Source organism: Anomalospiza imberbis, chromosome 19, assembly GCF_031753505.1.
Source record: "Anomalospiza imberbis isolate Cuckoo-Finch-1a 21T00152 chromosome 19, ASM3175350v1, whole genome shotgun sequence".
In the NCBI taxonomy this organism is placed as follows: domain Eukaryota; kingdom Metazoa; phylum Chordata; class Aves; order Passeriformes; family Viduidae; genus Anomalospiza; species Anomalospiza imberbis.
In genome coordinates this window covers 2,009,089-2,026,284 of record NC_089699.1, presented here as the reverse complement: position 1 = coordinate 2,026,284, position 17,196 = coordinate 2,009,089, and the positions used below count along the sequence as shown (strand labels likewise).

General features: G+C 43.4%; 1 long non-coding RNA gene across 1 annotated transcript; it reads right to left on the bottom strand.

The window, feature by feature from the left end:
* Positions 1-14,826: 14,826 nt before the first annotated feature.
* Positions 14,827-16,972, bottom strand: LOC137485456 (uncharacterized). Its single transcript, XR_011005313.1, has 2 exons — positions 16,422-16,972; positions 14,827-15,243 (listed from the first exon to the last, which is right to left on the bottom strand). It is a non-coding gene; the product is annotated as an uncharacterized lncRNA (long non-coding RNA).
* Between the last annotated feature and the right edge of the window lie 224 nt (positions 16,973-17,196).

The following is a 17,196-nucleotide window of genomic DNA, read 5'->3' as shown; positions in this document are numbered from 1 at the left end:
CAGTACCACAGACTTGTGGGATGGTTTGGGGTGGAAGGGACCTTAAAGATCATCTTGTCCCACCCCTGCCATGGCAGGGACACCTTCTACTGTCCCAGGGTGCTCCAACCTGGCCTTGGACATTCCAGGGGTCCAGGAGCAGCCACAGCTTCTCTTTAATACAAGAAATACTCTCAAAGATTACTTTGAAAGGATTCTGCAAACCTTGATCTATTGAGGATGACTTTGGGCTGAAATTGTTTACTGATTACAGGGATACCCAGCAGGTGGGAAGTGGAGATGGAAAACGTGAGGTCTGCAGTGATTCTGGCTACAGAAAACACAGTTTCAAATAAGAAAACACAGCTTAAAATAAGTTTAAAATAAGAAAACACAAAGTTTAAAATAAGCTGGACTCAGCAAGTCCCCAGCTCAGAGTTCAGCAGCAGTGCCTTGCTGAGTTTATTTGAGCACATTTTTAATGTCTTTCCTGGATCCGGCTGCAGCAAGGCCAAGCCTTGCAGATTTTCAGGTGTGTGCTGATAATAAATCACTTTTTAAATGGCCTTAGAAGGGAGTTTGGAGCGGAGCTGCATCCATTAATGCTGCAGGTCTCTCCTGAGCATCACTCCATCTCCTTAATATCCCCCCACCTAAATCAACTCGTTCATGATGGATGAAAAATAAATTCAGCTCCTTGAAACCGTTCTCTCCCATTTGGTTTTGAATGACTGGGGCCATGCTGGTGGCTGGTGACTGATGACAGGACTTGTCCCCAGCAGCCCAGGCTGGCTTTTCACCAGGCTGTCACTCACCAAGGACATTTCCACTGGAAAAGAGTCCCTGTGGGAAGGGGTTTTGGGGGATGCTCAGCCACATCTGCACTGCAGAGCGCAGCTGGAGGGGCAGCCCCTGCTGCCCTGCTCATTAATTAGGGAGCAGTTCTTAGAAAACATGGAAAACACAAAGCTGGAAATAAAAAATCCCCACTTTAATCAGATTTCCCTGCAGCCACATAAAAAATTCCACCTCCAAATTCCACCCCCAAATCTTACAGGAATTTGTAAAAATTTGGTCGAACCCCCCCAAATCCTGCTTTAGTTCAGGTATTTTGTCAGCAGGAGAGTGGCATTTTTTTGCCACACAAAACTCCTGAAATGTTGCAAATTCCTTTAAAACAGAACACCAAATAGAGCCCAGCTGATTTTTACAAGGTACCTTCAATAGAACTGTGAATTTTTAGCAGAATTCTGATGATTCTAGGGTGTTTTTCCATATCATGGTACCTTGAGAATGCATCAGGATGCAGGTGTGGGTGTGTGAGTGCAAAAACATCAATATTTATTTAAAATGTTGATATTTTCTGTTCTAAGAAAAAAGTGCAAGTCTGTGGTATGTCCAAAATGCTGCTTTTTTAATATGCAGGAATATTTCTCTGGTGGAAAACTTTGCAGAAAACCAAATATTAGGGGAAGGATTGTGGAATGTGTTTGCCATGGCAAAGGGAAAAACAGCAATGGGAAACTGCTGAGCGGTGCTTTGCATTTTAAAAATGTTTGCAGATTCATGGAAAAGTGGGAATGCAGCAGAAGGAAAGGGAGCTGCTGCTGATGACAACTTTCTTTCCTTTAAAAAACAGCTGCTTGTGGCAGCTTGGAGTTAAAGCTGGAGTTTTGTTTCATAATATTAGAACTAAAGTGGGAAATCTGCTCCAGGCTGGACCAGGATCTTCATCCCCATGGGAATCCAGCCCAGACCTGCTCTCAGGGATGCTGCTGGGGACAAAGGGACACCCATTTAAATCAGCTTTTTCACCATCAGAACCTTCAGATTTTTACTCCATCCCAATCACGCCACCCCCAGTCGGATTATTTTGAAACGCTGCTTTCAGAGCATTCCTAAACTCCTGAGGGACATAAAACTGATGTCTCAATGCATTTTTGTTATTAATTAAATGTTCTTCTAGCAGATCCTCTCTGAACCCCACAGCTGAACCCCAGAACCCCTCATCCACGCAGTGACTCCAGCACTGGGAATGCAGATTCACCTTGGATTTAAATCTGATTTAAACTTGAGCTCTGTTTAAACTGCTTAAACTCACAGCCCCCCACATCTAAAAGTGATTTTATCAAGTCACTCAATCCATCAGGATCTCGCCGGCTTCCCCAGCCAGAATTCAGGAAGAGAAGCCTTTTCCTCCATCCCATGAAGTGTTTTGCAAAGAGGCCTCTGTGATGTACTTAGGGATTTCCTCAGTGGAAGCTGAAACACCTCAAATCCTGTCAGAACCCCTCCAACCGTTCCAGCCCAATAAAGTTCAAATGGGGAATAACACATTTGTTAAAAGAGGCCCGATTTTATGCTGAGAGGATGACATGGCCAACTCACCATACATCCCTCATAAAATATATAATAACAAAAAAAAAAAAAAAAAAAAAAAAAAAAAAAAAAAAAAAAAAAAAATGAGGACAAGATTACCCAGCCAACGTAAACTGGAGTGGCATGGTCGGGGTTTTTAGGATTGTTAGAGACACTTGGAATGAAAGAGGGAAAAATCCCACAGCCAAGTCTCAGGCACCGCATGGCCTGTGTACACTGCAGGAGGAAACTTGGGCTCTGAGCAAATATTTTAGTACAAATCAAATGCCTTCCAGGGATCAGCAGCTGGGAAGGTGGGAAGAAATTAATATTGGAAGCTTTAGAACTTCCCAGAACTATTCCCTCCCTCCTTGGTTGAGGGAATTAACTTTTATTTTATTAAAATTTTCATGCCCTTCTCCCATCTAGGCTGCTCTGAAGGGCTTCTCCCCTCCTCCAAAAGGGCTGCCCTGGGGATGTTGCTCTTCGGAGGCTTTAAGTAGCAGCTGGCTGTGATTAAGTGGATTGGGAGGATCAGTGCTTGATTAACTTTGTGCTGGTCCTGCTTTGCTCAGGTTCCTGGAGGAGAATTCATCCCTGGCTTTGGGAGAACGTTGGACTCTAATGGATACCAGACCCTGGGAGCCCACCCAGGGCCAGAGCCCGCCTGGGGCACGGTCAGGCCTCATTCCCCTGTCCTGCAAAGCTGAAACTCCTGTGGGAGCTTTGCTAGTCTGGGTTTTAGTCCAGGTGTTCATAAACTCACCCAGGGAGCTTTGCCAGTCTGGGTTTTAGTCCAGGTGTTCATAAACTCACCCAGGGAGCTTTGCTAGTCTGGGTTTTAGTCCAGGTGTTCATAAACTCACCCAGGGAGCTTTGCTAGTCTGGGTTTTAGTCCAGGTGTTCATAAACTCACCAGGGAAGCTTTGCTAGTCTGGGTTTTAGTCTAGGTGTTCATAAACTCACCCGGGGAGATTGTTAGTTGAGGTTTTAGTGTAGGTGTTCATAAACTCACTGGAGGAGCTTTGCTAGTCCAGGTTTTAGTGTAGGTGTTCATAAACTCACCAGGGGAGCTTTGCTAGTCTAGGTTCTAGTGTAGGTGTTCATAAACTCACCCGGGGAGATTGTTAGTTGAGGTTTTAGTGTAGGTGTTCATAAACTCACCAGGGGAGCTTTGCCAGTCTGGGTTTTAGTCCAGGTGTTCATAAACTCACCAGGGGAGCTTTGCTAGTCCAGGTTTTAGTCCAGGTGTTCATGTCTGGTTTGTTATTCTGTTGTTGAATTTTTCAGGGCTGTAGAGAATCATGGCATGGGTTGGGTTGGAAAAACCTTCAAGATTATCCTTCAAGATTAGGAAAGCCCTTAAAGATGATATTAGCATTAAGGTCATGGGCAGGGGCACCTCCCACTGTCCCAGGGTGCTCCAGACTGGCCTTGGAGACTGCCAGGGATCCCGGGGCAGCCACAGCTGCTCTGGGAATTCTGTGCCAGAGCTTCCCCACCCTTACAGGGAACAATTTTTCCCCAAATCCCATCTAAAATTCCCCTCCTTTGCCTTAAGGCCGTTGCAAATGCCTGGGTGGGCAAAGTTTTCTTAACCAGAAGAAATTTCTAGATAACACCAGCAGAACTGAGGGCTGTAAGTGATGTTTATTTTGCATAATAAACAAATAAACAAATCCTGGCAAAGATAATTTTGAAAAAATCTGCAAACCTTGATCTACCAAGAATCACTTTGGGCTGGGGTTGTTTACTAGTTACAGGGTTATGACAGAGATTTCACACAGAAAATCAGATTATCTACATTGAATGTACAACAGTGATTGAATGAAACCCCAAAACTTCAGCCTCTGTGATTGTAACATGAAAAACAGCAGGCTCTGAGTGTATAAAATATTCTTTTATCACCCAGACAGAGTGGACACACCTTCCTGGAGGGAGATCTCTGAGCAGAGCCCCTTGTCCAAGCCCTGGGAAAACGGGATATCCCTTCAGCAGTAACAGCCATGCAGGGGACTTGATTTTCTGCAAAGACAGGAGAATTTATCCACCCTGTGCAAATTGTGACACTCGCTGGCCAAAACCTCGTTCTAAGTGTCCCCAGTTGGCCAAGCCTAAGCCAGGTTTTATAATGTCCTTTTCCTTTTTTAAAACTGAGCCCAGAAAGGGGCAGGGAAAGCGAGATGAGCACAAAGCAGATCAAAATTCTCCTATTAACAGGCATCATTAAATAGCTCTAAAATTCCTGTCGTTTCCCACTGCAGAGAAAGCCTACAACAATCCTAAATCAATAAGTGAGCTGAGGAAAGCTGCTCTCCCAAGGAGCTTCTGGTTCATTGAAGCTGCAATGTAAAAATAGTAAGAATTAAAAAAAAAAAAAAAAAATCAAGAGAAAGCAAATGGAGGCTTGGCTGGGCTTCTGCACTAAATTCTGCCTTGATGGAAACGAATAAAGCTCAAGTGAAGTCCACAGGCATCTCCTAATTATATCACAAGGTTTTATTCCACTTAAATTTTCATGAAAGACTCCTGATTTCCTTTTATTATTCTCCATGGGAGTATAACATGTTGGTTAACCAGGAGAAAGGAAGCCAACAAAAAAAAAGAAAAGATGAAACTCTTGATGGCCCTGTTTGTCGGGATAGATCAACTGTGGGGTTTCAACTGGGTATGGAAATTCCCTGCTTGCAATATGGCTAAAAAGAAAGAGCATGGATGATTTAACAATTTACATAACCTGAGAGACTCAGCTGCAAATTGAATGAATGGGGCTCTTTGTTTTCTCTAAACTGGAATAAAAAGAGGGTGAGAACAAAAAAAAAAAAAAAAAAAAAAAAAAAAAAAAAAAAAAAAGGAAAAAAAAAGGTTCTTATATAATTGTCTCTGTGACTGGCATGATAGGAAGTTTTCTGGCTATTGATGGAATTAAGACTGGGAATTATGAGAAAACACAAAGCAATCAAGGGGCACTGGAGCAGTGGACAGAGGGACTAATAGGGAATGACAGAGGCAGGCCTGCCCAGGGCCAGGCTGGGCTTTGCACCATTGTCCTGAGCAGAGCTGGGTCCCTCTGGGGCCACCCAGCCCCTCCAGGACATCCCTGCAGAGCCTCAGCCCCTGGAGATGCTGAGCTGGGCTTGAGCTGGGAGCAGCCTGGGCTGCTGGAGCTGTCCCTGCCCATGGCACTGGGGCAGCTTTGAGGTCCCTTCCCACCCAAAGCACTCCAGGAGTCCCAGGGGGAACATTGTCCCTTGGGATTCTGTGGGCTCAGGGGCACAAATTCCTCTGCTGGGGCAGCCCAGGGGTTGAATTATTCATCCAGGGGAGCTCAAATTATTCTGTTTCCACCAGCTCAATTATTCCATTTCTGCTGATGACTTTTTGGGGCTACCTAAAAACAGAGGGCAGACAATTAAGACAATAAAAAGCAGTTTTATTTATTGAAGGGCCTTCAGGTGCATTTAGGGCAGACAAAGCCCACCCAAAATGAACAGCAGGTTTTTACACTTTTATAAGTTTGGTCCATGTTGGGGGTTAATCTCCCAATTACAGCTTCAGCTAATGAAGTCATTGACCCCAGGTTTGCTGCCCCCAACTCACTTTTGTTTCCATCTCTGGGGGCCTGAGGCAGTGAGGTGTCCTTGATTGCCAGGCCTGGAGAGGAATTGTTGTGTCTGCCCAAAATGGGGAAGCAGCAGCTCACACTGTACATGGAGTTTAGAGTTACACACTGAAGAACTGCAGGATACAATGAGTTAGAGTTATACAAAGAATTGCAGGATTACAAATATATGAAAAAAAAAAAAACAAAATCCTGAGGCATCACCGTCATGTCCGCTCTGGCCTGGCCAACACACACCTCCAAAACCAGAAATAATTTCTGTCTCTTTCTTGTGGGTGCCTGCTCCTCTGTTAAATGTGGATCCCTCAAAAAATCCAGGGAATTCCTGAGCTGTCCTGGAAGCCACAGTCACTCCTGGCCCCAAAGCTTGGCCCTGTGAGGGTGCCCCAGAGTTCTCCCTGCCCACAGCAGGAATCTTTCATTTCTAAGCCTCTTAATCCAGCACGGCTGCACCAGGCTGGAAAGGGCCTCTCAAATCAACAGCTGGGAATGGGAATAATGGGAATAATGGGAATAATGGGAATAATGGGAATAATGGGAATAATGGGAATTAATTATGGGAATTATGGGAATGGGGATGGGAATTATGGGAATTATGGGAATTATGGGAATCGTGGGAATCATGGGAATTATGGAAATTATGGGAATTATGGGAATGGGGATGGGAATAATGGGAATTATGGGAATTATGGGAATTATGGGAATGGCAATGGCAATAGGAATGGGAATAATGGGATTGGGAATAATGGGAATAATGGGAATAATGGGAATAATGGGAATAATGGGAATGGGGATGGGCAGGGAATGGTAATGGGAATGGTGATGGGAATGGGAATAATGGGAATAATAGGAATAGGAATAGGAATGGGAATGGGAATGGGAAGAATGGGAATGGGAATGGGAATGGGAATGGGAATGGAGATGAGGATGGGGATGGGAATGGAGACAGGAATGGTGATGGGGATGAGAATGAGAACAGGGATAGAGAGGGAAAAACCTCTGGCAAACATCTGGCAGCAGAGCTGGAGGCATATGGGGCGTATCTCCTCCCTGCACTGGTGCAAGAGGGAAAAACAAACTTCACCTCTTGGACTTTAACCAGCAGATGAAAACAAATTAACCCTTTTTTAAAAAATATTTGTGTGTGTGTGTGTTGTATATTTGCAGCCACTGTCTCTTTGAATGTCCTTCTTTAAAGCTTTGGGTTAGAAATTCCTCAATTTGCCCCCTTCCCTCTGAGCAGAACCAGCTCAAATCAACAATTTCTCCCTCATCAATCATGTCCAGGATTCCTTTTCCTTCTTTTTCCTGCCCCAATTCTTGCATTCACTGTGGAGATCACATTTTATTTCCACACCAGGCATTAAAATTATCAAATTGTGGCCTCTAATGTGCTTGTAAATTTTATTCCTTTTTTTTCCAAACAGATTTTTATCATTCAATTAAAAAAAAATTAAAGGCTCATGGCACAATGACCCTGGGTGGGCCTCATTTATTTCAGAGCAGATCCTGACCATACAACCTTCATCAAGGTGATGATGGGAACTCAACTTCCTTATTAAACTCCAGAGATTTCACACAGAAAATCAGATTTTCTAAACTCAAAGTACAACAGTGATTGAATGAAACCCCAAAATTTCAACCACTGAAATTGTAACATAAGAAACAGGCTTTGAGTGTATAAAATGTAAAAAAATAATTAAATCCTTCTATATCTGGCATTAAAACTACATAGATCCCTGAATTATGGTCAAGTTTATCTCTTATTCTCCAAAATTTGATATAGCAACAGTGTTTTTTCACCCACAGCCTGCTCCCTAAAATAATCAAGTATTTCAAGGGCTTATTTCAGGGTACTTTTTTTTCCTCATAAAAATAATAAATGGCAATATCTGAACCACATTTAGGTATTTTATTCGCTCTCGGGCCTGCCAACTCAAACAATGATTTGTGTCTTTATAGGAAGGCACTTCACCATTTTCAAACAAATATTTAAATGCTCCTTCACAGGAAAAAATATTTCTGTGGTTAGGTGAGATATGCTGGAAAAATTAAGGCTGGTCCTCAAAGGCCTTGTGTTGTTACACTTTCCTCTCCTTAATTTGCTTAATCCTTCCTCAAACTCAAAAAAAATCAGATCAGAGCAAAAGAAAAAGTGCTTTAAAAGGAGCTTTGATACCCACAGCAGATTTCTTGATGAGTTTTATTTTAGCAATTTGTTGCAGAAAGAGATGGGGATGAAATAAGGGCTTTAATCTTTATAATTTATCTCTTTTCCTGGTGATGGTGCTACACAAATTCTGTGTCTGTCAGGCAAAGCCTCTCCATCAAAACTGGGAGAAGGAACAGATTTGAAAGGGATAAAGTTTTGGGTTTTATGTGTTTGTAATCAAAGAGGTGCCACTTAAGTATTAAATTTCCATTTTTCCTCTAAAAAAAACAGGGGGAAATGATGAAAGGGAGGATGATGAACACCCTGACACAAATTTGTGCTGTCACAGGGAAAATCAGCACCTTCTATTTAAGTAACTCTCAGAAAAAAAGGCTGAGTAGGAAAAAAAAAAAGTAGAAAAAGGCAAAACCTCCAAACTCTGATAACCTCTCAAATTCCCATCCTGATACCTGTGATCTCCAAATCCTGATAACCCCTAAATTCCCATCCTGATACCCCTGAAATTCTTATCCTGATATTCTTCTCTCTAAATCCTGATAACCCCTGAAATTCCCATCCTGATACTCTTTATCTCAAAATCCTGATAACCCCTGAAATTCTTATCCTGATATTCCTTCTCTCTAAATCCTGATAACCCCTGAAATTCCCATCCTGATACCCCTTAATTCCAAATCCTGATACCCCTGAAATTCCCATCCTGATATTCCTTATCTCCAAATCCTGATAATCCCTGAAATTCCCATCCTGTTATCTCTTATCTCTAAATCCTGATAACCCCTGAAATTCCCATCCTGATACCCCCTGATCTCTTTTTTTTGGCTCATTTTCAGCAGCCCAATGTCACCTTTCAGAGCTGCACCCCCTGCACTGCAGGGCTGGGAAAGGATATCCCAAATCTTTCTTTGGGATGAGAAAAAATCCCCTTTTCCCCCCCCTTAGGCACTGAGGCAAGTGTGAGGTAGCAAATCTCACATGGCTCTATTTCCAAATCAGATCCCTTTGGTCCACCTTTAATACCATTTTCCCCCTCCCAATGAATGAAATATCCATTCTTTTACCACCCAGTTTATTTGATCATCCAGGAAGATAAATGGCTTCTGCTGAAATATTAAACAAAGGGAAAATTAAAGTACTAGGAAGGGTAAACAATACAGTAAAGCACAATTTCCTTTCTGCTACGTGGAGAAAAGAATTCTCTCTTTCTTGCTAAATAGCAGCACACGGGCTCCAATTCTGGCCCCGGGCATACATGGAGCTTTTCTCCCCAAAATCAATAGGATTTTTACCTGTCTGGGTGAATTTTTAATTGAACAGGAGCAAATGAAGTGTTTCTAGATAAGATCCACCCCAAAAATAAAATTTATCATGAAGTTTAGTGTGGGAAGTTTTTAGTATTTTGGCTTTGGTTCTGTTTCTTGCTTGTTTGAACCAAAGATAAAAGGAAAAACGTTATTTTAATTGGGTTTTGGGCCCAGGCTGGTGGGACAGCACCAAGAACTGGCTCATCCCCTTGGACCACCAGTCCTTCCAGCCCCAGGGATGGATCCTGGGAAGAGCTGGAAGGACTCAGCTGGAAGGTGACGAGCACCAACTCATTTTCTGAGAGCTCATTGAGGTCAGATTCCTCCCAAACCATCCCAGAGAGATCCTGGGCCACTTCTCCCTCCAAGGAGTCACACTCCAGCAGGGACATCAGCTCCAGCCCAGGCCAGGATGAAAATTCCCAGGTGAAAATAACAATACACAGCAATGACAAATTCCCTCAGCCAGAATTTCTCTTGACTGCTGGGTGCTCTTTCATTTCAGCTGCTCTTTAATTTAGAATTTTAAAAAGTCATTTCTTACAGTATTCCAGGAGCTTAGTCCTGCAACTCTGAAATAATTTAGTTTGACAGATGATTGATGGGAAGGAAGGACTCATTTCTTAGGGACTTGCCTAGGAAATATCTGAGTATGACAGGAATTTTTCTCATTTTTGCCCAGTTACAGCCCAGATTCTGAGTTCAGGCTGAGTAATCACTGAATAGTTCTGATGGGAACCTGACAAATGGCAGCAGATCAGGATTTGATCCATGGATATTGATTCTCCTGAGAGTTTTACTGTGATTCACTTTTTTTTTCCCAGCAAAGCCACCTATGGATCAAAAAAAATTCTGCTCAGTGTAGCCGAGGCATTTCTTGGTTTATTATTGCTGGATTATTCCTGGGGATTTGCAGGCAGACTAAACACGATGTGGGGTGGAAATGGGAACAGGAAGGGCTGCCAGAGGGGCACCCGGAGACTTTGGGGGTTCCAGCCCTCTGACCCTTCATCTTCTGACATGGAGAGAGAATTGCCCCAGTCCTGGCTGATTCCCCCAAATTTCCAGTTTAGGGTGATCACAACGCTCCTGCCCTGAGAGCTTCCCTTTCTTCTTGGGTTCAAGGGGTTTTTGAGCAGCCCCAGAGCCTTTGGGAAGTGCTGCAGACACAGGAATGGGGATGGGGATGGGAATGGGGACAGGAATGGGAATGGGGACAGGAATGGGAATGGGAATGGGAATGGGAATGGGAATGGGAATGGAAATGGGGATGGGGATGGGAATGGGAACGGGAACAGGGACAGGGATGGGGATGGGGATGGGGAATAGGAATAATGGGAATAATGGGAATAATGGGAATAATGGGAATGGGAACGGGAATGGGAATGGGAAATGGGAATGAGAATGGGGATGGGGATGGGGAACGGGGATGGGGAATGGGGATGGGAAGCACAGACACGTGCACAGCTTCCAGAGGAGCCTTTCCCTTCTCCTTGGGTGCAGGGGTCCTGCTCAGTCGGTAGAGCACGGGACTCTTAATCCCGGGGTCGTGGGTTCATGCCCCGCGTTGGGCGCCAGCTGCAGGAATCCCCTGATCCCCTCTGAGCACAGGGGGGAATCCTACATGGACAAAGAGAAAAGACGGGAAGCGCTCTTCTCTTCGGGGCTGAAATCCTGTTTATTATCAGGAGCCACCTCAGATCCAGGTGACGCCTTAGGGGGCAACAGGCTGAGGCATCTGGTAGCGTCCAGAAGAAAAAAGAGACCGAAGCTGTCATCCAGGGGGGTTTTGAGCCCAGGGAAAAGAGGTGGGGCAGAAATGGGAAGCCACATCCAATGGGACACAGGTGAGGAGAGGGGGAAGGGAAGCAGGTCAGGGAGAGACCACCACACCTGAGGCTTAGTGGGAAGGGGAAAGGTGTGTGGAATAGACCAACGTGACATGACTCCATAGTGCATGATAAAAACTGCTCAGTGCAAATTCCCAATCACCCAGTGCAAAACAACAACTAAATAAGCTATTTAGTGCATCACAACGCTTGGGATGCTGGGCATGGGGAGAACTGCTCCAGCCCGACCTTCCCAGTTTGGAAAACACTCAGGAACCTCCTCCTGTGCTCCAGGGTTGTAGCACAAGCCCTGGAAAGCACTGGGTGCCACATCCCGGGTTCACCTTCAGAGCTGCATGTGAGGAAGAAACAGATTCATCAAAAAAAAATAAAATTAAAATCATCCAAAAAATAAAATTAAAAGCATGAAAAATAAAATTAAAAGCTTTAAAAAATAAAATTAAAATAATAAAAAAATAAAAATCATCAAAAATAAAATTAAAATCATAAAAAAATAAAATTAAAATCATTTAAAAATTAAAATAATCAAAAAGAAAATTAATATCATCAAAAAATAAAATTAAAATCATCAAAAAATAAAATTAAAATAATCAAAAAATACAATTAAAACCATCAAAAATCAAATTTAAGTAATCAAAAAATAAAATTAAAATAATAAAAAAATAAAATTGAAATCCTGAAAGCCAACATTTTCCTGGACAATTAGCAGCAATGTTGGGCACCCTCCTTTTGGATTGCTGCGTGTGACTTCAGCCCCTGCAGGACTCAGGGCTAATTTAATGAGGCATGAATTTAAATACATTAAGAGCACAACAAAACAGGGAGAGAATCAGAGAGGTGAAAAGTCAGTGCCCCTCCTTGTCCCGCTGTCTTCTTTTTGTTGGCTGCTGGGCTGGGAGACACGAAATCAAACGGAGCAACACAACCTGTCTGAGTTTTATTCAAATCAGCCAATTAAAACATCAAGCTGAAATGTCAACGAACATGTTCTGGCCACTGAGGAATTAAAGCAGGAAAGCATCTGTCTGTCCTTACCACAAAGCAGGGAAGATTTTTAATTCCACTTCTGCAAAAGCTGTGACAGGAGATTGCAGCCATGAAAAACACCCTCTGCAACGGGCCCTGCCTGCCTGGCTGTCAGCAGCTGCTGTTGGACACTGAATTAGAGCCAACTCAACACCTTTTTTTCTTTTTTAGCCAAAGGAACTCTTCAGCGGGCAGCATTCGGGGTGCACCATCCACCTCTGACACTGCCACAGCTCATGCAGCTCATTTTTACCTCTCTTTACTGCCCAAATTCTGATTTCAGCTGCTCCTTTTAGTCACAAGAACGCACAGATGGAAGTTCCTCCAGCTTTACATTTTCTCCAGAGGATAAAATAAAAATCTGATAAAATCCAGAGGTTTTAAGGCTGAATTTAATGATCTCCTCACTCTGACAGGATATTGGGGTGAGCAGGCATCATTTCACCACCCCCACAGCTCCTCTTTGTGACGTGGCACTCAGGGCTCCTCTGCTCGACAAGGGGAGGAGCTCAGGGGTCTTTTCCAGCCCAAATGATTCCATGAGAGGAGCTGGAGGTTGATAATTCCAAAGATTACAAGAAATCAATACCTACTCAAGGCTACCGCTGGCAACCTCTTGGCTACAGACAGAAATTATTAAATAGAAAATAAGATTTTGTCAGAGTTGATCTGTTTCCACACAGATGTGAGATCTCAACAAGTTTTCTTTTTAAAAATGGAATTATATTGTGTTGAATTGCCATTGGTGTGGTAACCAGATTTTAGGCTGAGAGTTAGAGAAGAACTTAAGGTAAAGAGATCCTTTAGGCCCTTTTTAAAATTCTATTTCATAGAATCTCTGAGGTTGGAGAAGACTTCCAAGACCTTCAAGTCCATTTGAAGAGCATCAGATAAATAAATGTTATTTTCCAGACAAATAAAATCCACACTTTTTCCAATCTCTCAAATTAATTCAGAGGGCTCTCTTAGGAGTGTGTCCTGTGGATATGCACACAGATGGAACCCTGGTATCCAACATTTCCCAAAAAATGGGGGGAAACGGGTCTAAAAACCCCCAAACAAACAAAAATCTCTCCATAATCCTCATATTCTGTGTGTTTCCAGTTGCAGGAATTGGCTCCTCAGGAAATTCTGTACAGAGCTGCTGCTGTCTCTGTAAGGAATATTCTTCTCCCCAGGCCAGCTCAGGATCACAAAAAAATATCCTGGAACTGCTCCTGGGATGCTGGATTTGATATTTAGGTGAAGGCTTCCCAAGAAAGGGGGGAGTTCCATTTTAATCTCAATTTCCATTCTTATTTCTTGCAGAAATAAAGGCTCAGCTGGCAGAAGTGAAGCCTCTGGTCTTCAGATCCAGGATTTTTGAACTTTGGGTGGAATCCTGGCTGAGGAGCTTCCACAGGATGAGAAAGAGGAGAAAATGGGTTTGGATGCATGGAGAAAAGTGGAGAAAATGGGTTTGTATGCATGAGGAAAGAGGAGAAATGGGTTTGGATCCATGTGGAAAGCTCCCACCAGCCCAGGTTGCTCAGAGGTTGTAATGGGTTTAAAAATGATGGAAAGGGAACAAAGTGGAAGCACATCCCCATGGATGAATGAATGTGGTGAAGGTGGGGTTTTTCCATGGCATTTCTTCCAAGCTTCAGTTGTTCATTTATTATCCCAAAGAATCACAGGATCATGGAATTTCCTGAGTTGGACAAGGACCTTTTAAAAGGCTCTGAATGCTCCATGTCCAACAGGCATGGTTCAAGTTTTGATTGGCAATTTTGGAAATAACAGCAAATTCATGGCAATGAAGCACAACAGAATCTCTGAATTTCCAGAGTCAAACCCCCAAGGTTGGAGACAACAAGGAGAAAAGGCAAAAAGCAGAAATTCCCAGAAAAAAACTCAGAAATTCCCAGCTGGAGTAACCTCCAGGCTCCTGGAATTTGGGTGAAAATTTGTATTTTTCCCAGGACAGGTCACAGGAATGATGGGATTCTGCTCACCTGCTTTGGGTGGGAGAGAGGAGTTGGGACGTCTCATTCCACATCACTTGGTGCTGATGTGGGGACAAACAGGACCCTGATGTCCCATCCCGGGCAGACCCTACAGCAGAGATCTCCTTCCTCTGCTTTAGGAAATTGTTCCTGATTCTGATCTCTGATGAGCCCAAATTGGGGTCTTTCCATCATTTCAGAGAGGCCCCCAAATCATCTCCATCCCTTTCTGATGGAGGCTCCAAAAGGGTTTAAAATATTATGGAATATTTCAGTGTCCTTAAATTTATAGGATCAGGTCTTTGCTCTGCTGATTTCAGAGCTGCACTAAATTTTCCCTGTTAAAGTTCTGCCCCAGAAAAGATAAAACTCCCTGAGATGGGCTCCACACCAATCATTTTATCTACCATAAATCAGCCAGGTCAGCTTTAGATTATCTACAGCAATTCAGTTTTCTTCCTTATGAAAAAAAAAAAAAATCAGGGAAGGGAAAAGGAATTCCAGTGTGCAAATATCCCAGAGAACAGATTACTTATTGTTCCAAAATCTGCTCTTTAATGGCATTACCAGAAAATCAGCCTTTTACTAGAAAGATGGGCTGATTTTCCTGCCCAGGCTGGCAGCTGGGAGGTGTCCTGGACAGGGAACTCGGGAATAAATCCATGGATATTAAACGTGAAACTCCTCCATGAATAAGGAGGGAGGAGATCTCATTCTGCTGTTGAGATGCTCTTTAATCTCTTCTTATTTTATGAGCTTCCACTGCAGCCTCCTCTGGCTGGTGGTGGTTTCCAAGAGGACTGGATTGGGCTGAAAAGTTTTGTCCAGGGAAATTTCCCACAGGAAATTCCCTTCCATGGTCACCAGGATGGGTCACGGGCCCTCCTTGCTTCTATCAAATCATTCCTGGCCAATTTTGTTCTGCCATCATCTCCATTCCAACGTGGAGCTGGAAATGAGAGAGGTTAAACCTCAACAAAATCAGAATTTTGCTCTTTTCACAGATGAACTTTTCCATAAAATCAAAACAAAACTTCCTGATACACTTGGGTGTGGGAAATGGATTTGTAGAGAATTCTGATTGTGATGGTGTGAATTATAACATCTGTATTGTCTCACTCTTCACATAAGACTGAAAATGGAATAAAAGTTTTTAAAACACCTCTCAGTTACCCCACCTCTGGGTCAGAAAAAGACATAATCCAACACTTTAGTTCACAAATAATGATCACATTTGCATTTTTCAGCTGAAACCGAGATTAAAACCAAGTTCCTGAGCCTATTCTGGAGGGACTTTTTTGTGTTCACACCCTGTTGCAGATTTAGTCAATCACCAGGTCTGGGCAATCTGGTTTTACAACAGGATCCCACATCCTGCTGATGTTTTCAGGGTGCTACTCCAAGAGAAGTAATAAGCAAAGTGATGATCATAAAGGAATTTTATTTTTAGGGAATTGGGACCACAACTTCCTGAAAACTACCAGACCAGATAATGTCTTTTTCCCTTCTCCCTCTTTTATGGCAGACACTTGTTCTAAAAAAGCACCCCCACTTTCTTTAAAATGGACTTTTAAAATCCATCATTTCATGCAGCTCTGGCAAATCAGCTCCTGTGCTATTTCCTTTCCTTCCTTCCTTTTCCTCTCCTTTCCCTTCTTAAATCCAGCCCTGCATTTTAAATCAGCTCCGAGAAATAAAGCGAAAGGAGCTTGAAGGAGTTGAAATCTCTTCATCGTGACAGGGCCGTGTTTTCTTTGTGTATGAGCCTAAATGAGGCCTTAGAAAATGATATGGTCTCCCCTAGATGGATCTGCTGTGGTCAGAGCCCATTAGCAGGGCAGGAAGATTCCTCAGGGACAGCTGAGAGCAGACTCCAAACCCCAGAGGATGGAGATCTCTGTTTACTTTCCTGCATGGAGAATTAATAAATGTCTCCATCTTCCAGCAACTGAACATAAAGGAAGCAGAATGAGTGGGGGGGGAAAAAGCAATGGGATGTGTGTTTTTCCCTTTTTCCTTTGGTGCACATTCATGTGTTCAGGCAGTATTTGCACATTATTCTTTGCTTGCTCCCTGGAGGATTTTCTGCCCTGACTTGAAGGCAATTCATCTGTCCTGAGCAGGTACCTCAAGATAATGAAGAGGCCATAATTTAGTAATCTTGGTCATCTTGTCCTTGGAAGATTGATTTTTGGCCTTTAAGTGTCAAGGTTGGTTAAACCAAGTCAGCAGCAACAAAAAGGCCTGGGCAGAGGGACAGACAGAGCCCTGGGCTGGAGCAAATTCCCAAAATAAATGGATCCTGGAGTGGCTGTCCTATCTGCACATGGACTAATGATTATTAAAACAGAAGCACTCCCTGCTTCATCCACTTCAGAGCTTGGAGTTGCTCCTTTCATTTTCTTTCCCTGTTTTTCCACAGAAAATTCTGTCCCTGAGCCTGTCCTGGAATTTCCCATTTCTCCTCTGCTCTGGAGATGCTTTGCTGGGGTCGGGAGGCTTTGTTGGCTTTCTCCATGGCTTGGATAGGATTTGGAAATGTTGCTTCCTACAAGCAGTGACTGATCTCGAGCAGTGAAGAAGTTTTGTGCTCACAAAGTTATGGAATCATGGAATGTTTGGGATGGGAGGGACCTTAAACACATCCAGTTCCCACCCACACCTTCCACTGTCCCAGGCTGCTCCAAACCCCATCCAGCCTGGCCTTGGGCACTGCCAGGGATGGGGCACAGCTTGGAGCTGGGTTTAATTCCCATACAAACCCCAAAGTGAACCCCGAGCCAGCTGCTCCTGTGGTGCCAAACCAGCTCCTAACCCAGCAGATCAGTTATGCAAAATAGAAAATCTGTTTATTTTCTAGGAGCTGGCTGAAAAATCAGCCCCACCAGGAGCAAAGAGCTCT